We start from the raw sequence: 6340 nt of genomic DNA, 5'->3' as shown, positions 1-6340 counted from the left end.
AGAGTTCTGGTCGGCCCACACCCTGGGCAGCACTCTGTATCATAGGTCTGAAATGTTGGCCGTTCTAATAGGTGTGCGGTGGTATTTTTAAACACCCCAAAGGGGTATAACTTAGGTACCACACATTGACTTGTTGAAGCCTACAATTCAATGATTTTTAGTCAATTCCATCACCACACCATCACCACAATCCAATTTTGGAGCATTTGATCTATATCTGTGGTCTACTTTTGCATATTTTCGTTCAAGGTGTGAGGCTTCTGGTTGGTGTTTATTTTTTTATGTGAATGTCCGATCTTTACAACACCATTAGTTGCAAAGATTATACTTACTCCACTGACTGACTATTCAACTTTGTGAAAAGTCAGTTTCCATAGTATTATGGGTCTATTTCTGGACTGTAAATTTTGTTCCCTTATGTACGTTTCTACTTTTTGTCAACACCACACTCCCTTGATGACTGTAACTTTAAGGAATTACTAAAATTGGGTGGGGCATTCCTCCAGCTCCTTTTTTCCTTAAAATTGTTCTGGCTGTTCTACTTCATTTGCCTTTTCATATGAATTTTAGAATCAGCCTGTCTCTCCATCCGCCTGGATCCCGAGAGAATTTTATTGTACTGCATTACATGAGTAGATTATTTGGGGGAAAAGATGTCCCTGCTCCTGCATCCTCAAATCCCTGAGTGTGGTATGTCCCTCCGTTTATTTAGACCTTCTTTGACTTGTCTCATCAGTGATTTGCCATGTTTGGAATACAGACCCCGTGCATGTTTTATGGCCTATTGTGATTGTATTTTGTGGTTCAAGTTTTCCCTTCACGTATATGTTGAGGTTCACGGATACCAGGGAGGGGCAAAAAAGGAAAGTGATTCCGGAATTGGTCATCCTTCAAGCTCTGGTTACCTTCCCATCCCTCCCGTACTCTGGACCTTCCGGAGTTTTCAGAGAGCTATTCCGTGCACTTCGGGGTTTTAGGTGCATTTTCTGGGAGACCAGAGTTTTGTAAGGAGCTGTGGCTGACACCACCAGCTCTCCAGAGAAATCCACCCCCCTCCCCTGGACACGCAGTGGGACTACATTTCCAGCCTCCCTTGCATTCGTGTGTTCGCGTGACCCTGTTGTGTCAGTGGTGTGTGAGCAGAAGGGATGGGCAGCCTGTCCAGGGCTGGACCCTAGAGTCTCCTGCCCACGTGCTGAGTGAGGTGGTGATGCCCTTAGAAACCTCAAGCTCGTGCCAGATGGGCAGCCAGAACACAGGGTCCCTGACTGGCTGGAGGAGAATCATCCAGTCAAGCTAAACATCCATCCTGGACACTTGCGCCAGAAATACCACATGTTTTATGTTTTACGTTGTGGAAGGTCACGGGTCAGTTGTCACTCCATCTCAGCCTCACCTGGCTCAGTACCTGGAGGATGGACATATTTTTACCCACACAGAGGAGAGCACTGGGTGGCTGGCCAGAGAGAGCAGAAAGGACAGAGCATGAGGGAGAGGTGGTCACTGCATCTCCCCCCAGGGGGCAGAGGTCAGAGGAAAGAGGGGATTTGCAGAGGTGAGGACGGGGGTCTGTGCCTGCCTCCCAGCGTGCTCTGCAGAACCAGCCTCCGAGCCCCGCACAGAGCGGGAAGAGAGTGCTCCTTTGGGGGCTCAATTGTCGGAGCGTTCTCTGCCTGATGTGTACCCCAGTCCCGTGTCCCTTCGAGCTCGCACCCCACAATGCCTGGATGGCTTGGTTGACATTGGGTATGGCCTGGGACCTCAGCCTGAGGCAGGGGCCACAGCTAGGCTGGCTCAGTCGGTCGACGGGGGTCGGCCCTGGGGATCCGGCAGGAGGCCCGAGTGAGTGTGTTCCCCACATTAACAGGCCTGAGCGGCTGACACCCAAGGCCTCCTGTCTCTTGTCCTTGGACAGAATTGTCCTCGTAGGCCCAACACCAGGAACAGGTGCTTCGGGACGAGGTCCCACTCTGGCTGTCCACGGGGAAGCGCATCTGGGGAAGGATGAAGGGAAATGGAGTGGCTCAGTGGAGAGAAGGACCACAGTGGCCAGGCGGCCTGACTCCCCGTCCTCAGCTGTGGGTGCGCCCAGATGCACGGTCTCTATTCACCGTCACTGGACTCGTCTTGTGTGAGAGCCAGCGTTCTCACCGATGCGACACATGTAGTTTGGTGAATTCTAAGGGAATTCAGACCAGATCCAAGTAAAGTACAGCAGGGTGTCGTGGGAGCTTCGACGCAGTCCCAGGCGTGACGTGCATACGGCCGTGACCCTGGTCGGGAGTCTGGTGCTCGGGCAGCAGGAGGTGCTGTGCCCCCACTGCTGGAGCCCAAGGAGGGGGTGCTGCCCAGGCCCATCCTCGTGCTGCCCCTGCTGAGAGGAGAGCCGACACGTGTGGGGGTGGGGGAGACAGGGGACCGAGGGGTCCAATCCCTGCAGCCTGAGACCCCTTCTTGGGCCCCCAATCCTGACTCCGTCCTAAATGCAGCTGCTGTGTCAGGATGTTGATGGCAGGGCAGGTGTAGAGGGAAGGTTCCAGAGCCTTTCTCAGCCCCATGCTGGAAACGGTGTAGCCTGGAATCAAGGTTGTAGGTGTCCGTGTGCACAGTGCACATCCCACTGCCAAGGTCCTGCTGGAGGGCGAGCGTGTGCCCTGGGGTCGCTGCCTGCCTCTCAGCGTGTGATAGCAAAACCCTGGGGAGTCCCGAGGGACCCAGAGCGGGACTGCCCCGTGCCTTCTGGGCCGGTGCTTGATGGCAGCTCTGCAGAAACCAGGTGGCCCTGCAGATCTGTGTTATTTGTACCCAGTGGTCTCTGCTGTGTACCGAGTGCTGCGGGGAGGAGGTGACGTGTCATTTACGATATGGTTCCGTTCCGGTAGAAAGAAGGTTGTATGTGTGCCTGCGGGAACGTGTGCGCTTTTCTAGTGTAGCAGCATTCACATGCGTGCTGCATTAGTGTGAACTGTTCGACATAGCGATTCAGCAATTCCGTGCGTGACTTCGTGCTCCCACAGTACGTGTCGTCACCCTCTGTCACCACACAAGATGATTAGACTCTCACTGACTAGAGTCCCGATGCTGTGCCTTCCATCTCCGTAATGCTTCACGAATGTGCATGTCTTCCTGGAGCCAGGGCCATGCTAATCTTCTGGAATGTTCCAGGTTTGCTATCTGTGCTTTTTTTCTAAGACCAGGTAAAAATAAGGGAAAGATGCAGAAACCGGTGATTGGTTTCTGATGGTGGGACTGTGGGTGGTTCTACTTCTTCTTCGACTCCCTGCCTTTTCTGGGCTCCTCTCCTGTGCCATTAATATGCATTGCTTATGCAACTACACTAACGGGAAGCTTTTAAATATTGGCTTTGCCTGCTGGCTCCTTCCTCCCTGGGCACGCATCTTGGTGAGAATGGCCCGTGCATGTCCCCATCTTTGTGAAATGCATGTGAAATGTGCAGTGTCTCCCACCGGCACCGCAGACCCACGAAGGTAATCCCAGTAGTGATCAGACTGGACAACAGACGTCTACACTCGGAGTTTCAGAATGTTCCACTGGTCTTGTCTGTGCACAAAGTTCATTTTGTCTCACGCTTTCATCTACAGACCAGAATAATCTCCGAGGGAGTCTTCCCCAGAGAATTTATACCTTCCCTATGAATAAATCAATTCCTTTTGTATGAATGATTTCATCGCAGAAGAATATATTTTTAAAACTGAAGTGGACAAATATTCAGAGGTTCCTGATTCTCACTGACCAACCGAGGGGCAGGGACGAGTGGAGGCAGCCTGTGCAGGAGTGTGAATTCAAAGGCCACCTGCCCCCTTCGCTGCCCACGAAACCCTCTCAGGGAGGAGCATCCCCAAAGCAGCCCAATTGGCTCATCCCCGTAGGCTGTCCCTGAACCACGGGCCTGGGCAGGGGCCCAGAAAGTGACACCCTCGTGGACTTAAAGAGAAGCCTAGACAGAGATGAAATCCAATTTAATGATCTATTGGCATCATTAAAGGGAAATTCCTGGTGTAGACGAGTCTTAGAGGAAATTCCTTTCCTGATAAATGAGTCACTTGTATTTGTCCATTGTTAACCTGACTTCATGGGACCCTTTCCTCCCAGCACCTCTGTTCCTGGGAATGAGGGTGGGCCACTGCCTATCACCTCCCCTCGTCCCCACTATCACCCCTCCAGCCCCAGGTCCCTGCCCAGGCCCGGCTGCTGCTGGGGGCAGGTGGGGGCAGCATCTGTGCGCTGCGATCCTGTGAAAATGGGGCTGCCCTCTGTGCCCTGGGCCCTTTCACTGGCCCGTCTGCACAGCCTGTTGTCCATGCGAAATGGGCCTTAACACATACACTGGGTTTTATCTGCAAAAACGCACTGAAAGGACACGTGCAAGCAAAAACACGTGACAGTTCTGTTGTGGCTGGGCAGCAGCTATTAAAATGGGTGAGATTTCCCATGAAGGATGTAATTCCATTTTCATTGTGCTAAATAAAGAGGGAAAAGTGATGCAAGCCCACAGCATCGCATTTCATCTAAAGCTTCATGTCCTCCCGAAACTGCGAAACTGTAGGGAATATCTGTAGGGCAGCTGCTGGCCTCAGAACCGGTGCGTGAGGCAGAAGGTCCACCCAGGAGGGGCAGGAGAGGAGCAAGCCCGTGGGCTCAGCGCCAGCTGAGGGACCCACACTGGGCTCTCGGCTTCACCGCTGTGCAGGCCCCCGGACAGCTGACTCAATGGAGCACCCACTTCCAAGGTGTGCAAAACAGAAAAAGATGAAATCTCACAGGGAGGACTTCGGGCTCAGAGAGCCGGGCTGGTGTCCAGGACGAGGAAGGGACTGTGTTGGCATGTCCCCTGCTAGAGTTGGGTTGTGGAGAAAATTAGGAACCACGAAGGGGTCGGCCCCTCGCTCCGCATGTGGTCTGCGGCTCCCTTGCAGAGAAACCGGCCCGAGCCCACGTGCCCTCCGGTCTTAGGTGTAAGAGCCGAGTTAGCAGCAGGGCCCGACAGGCACCTCCCAGGAAGACCTCACTGTGGTGGGCCAAGTACGTGGGCCTCCAGTGTGGTGGCACTGAGGTCTGTTACCAGTGGTTCGACAAGATGACATGGGGCTTTGATTGGATAATTCAAGCTATAGAGTAAAAAGAGCATTTGTGCCATTAACTCTCCTAGAATGTCTCCTCCCCAGACCAGCCAGAGCATCCAGCAGTTTGGGGAAAAGACCCGGGTGCCTGGGTCTCAGGTCATGAGACCCTGCTCGCACCCCAGGCCCGCGAAGTTCACGACCGACCACAAATAGCTGCTGCAGAGCCGGTTAAATGTCATACTTTAATGATGTAATTACCTATCTTGATTATGTAATTAGTAGAAACACCATAATTACACACTTAGAACCCGAGATAATTTGTTGGAGAGGCCCTGTTTGTAGTTTGAGCCATAATTTACGATGGCGAACCTTACGCAATGCTCTGCGACATGCAGAACGGGCCATTGCACGCAGGTGACGACAGTGCCCTGGGCAGACGGGGCACTGACTGTCATTTCGGGAGCAAAAGGGAGCTTGGAGCCCTGGTGTGATCTTCAAGTTATCAAAGCCATCCACTTAAATAAATAGTTTTGAATCCACTCTACAAACTGCTAAATTGTCGTTGAGTGTTTCAAGATCACTAATTCTTAAAGCGATTATAAAACGCTCCTGTGTTCTTTAAAGACAAGGGTTGGGATTTTTTTTCTAAGCGTTTTAGAAACAGTTGTGGGGGGGTGTGTGTGTGACTCCTTTAGTCGAAGCCACTCCACATCAGGGGACTGTACACGACTGTACCCCATGTGGCAGTCACCCTGTGTGGAGCTGGGTGTGTGCTTGGAAACATCTGCAGCAGAAGCGGGTTTGAAATCCTGACAGCCCAGCTGCAAGGGCAGGAGGCTGGGGAGTCGGGTGACTAATGAAAGACAAGGAAGTCTGGAGAAAGGAGGCCACAGGCTGGGGCTGGGGTGGGACCTGCCTGTGCCCTTGGCTGGGTCTCTGGATCTGCGGCCTCTGGGTCGGGATTGCATAGAACACACTTGTCCTGATCCCGCAATTTCTAGGGAGGAGCGCTCTCTCCTTGGCTCCACCAGGTTGGGAAATGCCTGCTCAGTCCTGCCACCCATGGCCTGACACATGCTCGGTCCCGCTGCCTGACACCTGGTCGGTCAGCATCTCCCAAAGCCCCAAACACTGGGACCACGGATGGAGGACCTGACACTCGAGGTGGTCAGGGGCTCTGCCACTTGGAGCTGCTGGGGACTCAAGCTGCTCTGGGGTCGTCATGTTCTCACTGCTGCTCATATTCACTGTTCTCT

Source organism: Neomonachus schauinslandi, chromosome 14 (genome assembly GCF_002201575.2).
Source record: "Neomonachus schauinslandi chromosome 14, ASM220157v2, whole genome shotgun sequence".
NCBI classification, from domain to species: Eukaryota; Metazoa; Chordata; class Mammalia; order Carnivora; family Phocidae; genus Neomonachus; species Neomonachus schauinslandi.
Note: the sequence above shows the minus strand (reverse complement) of the source record.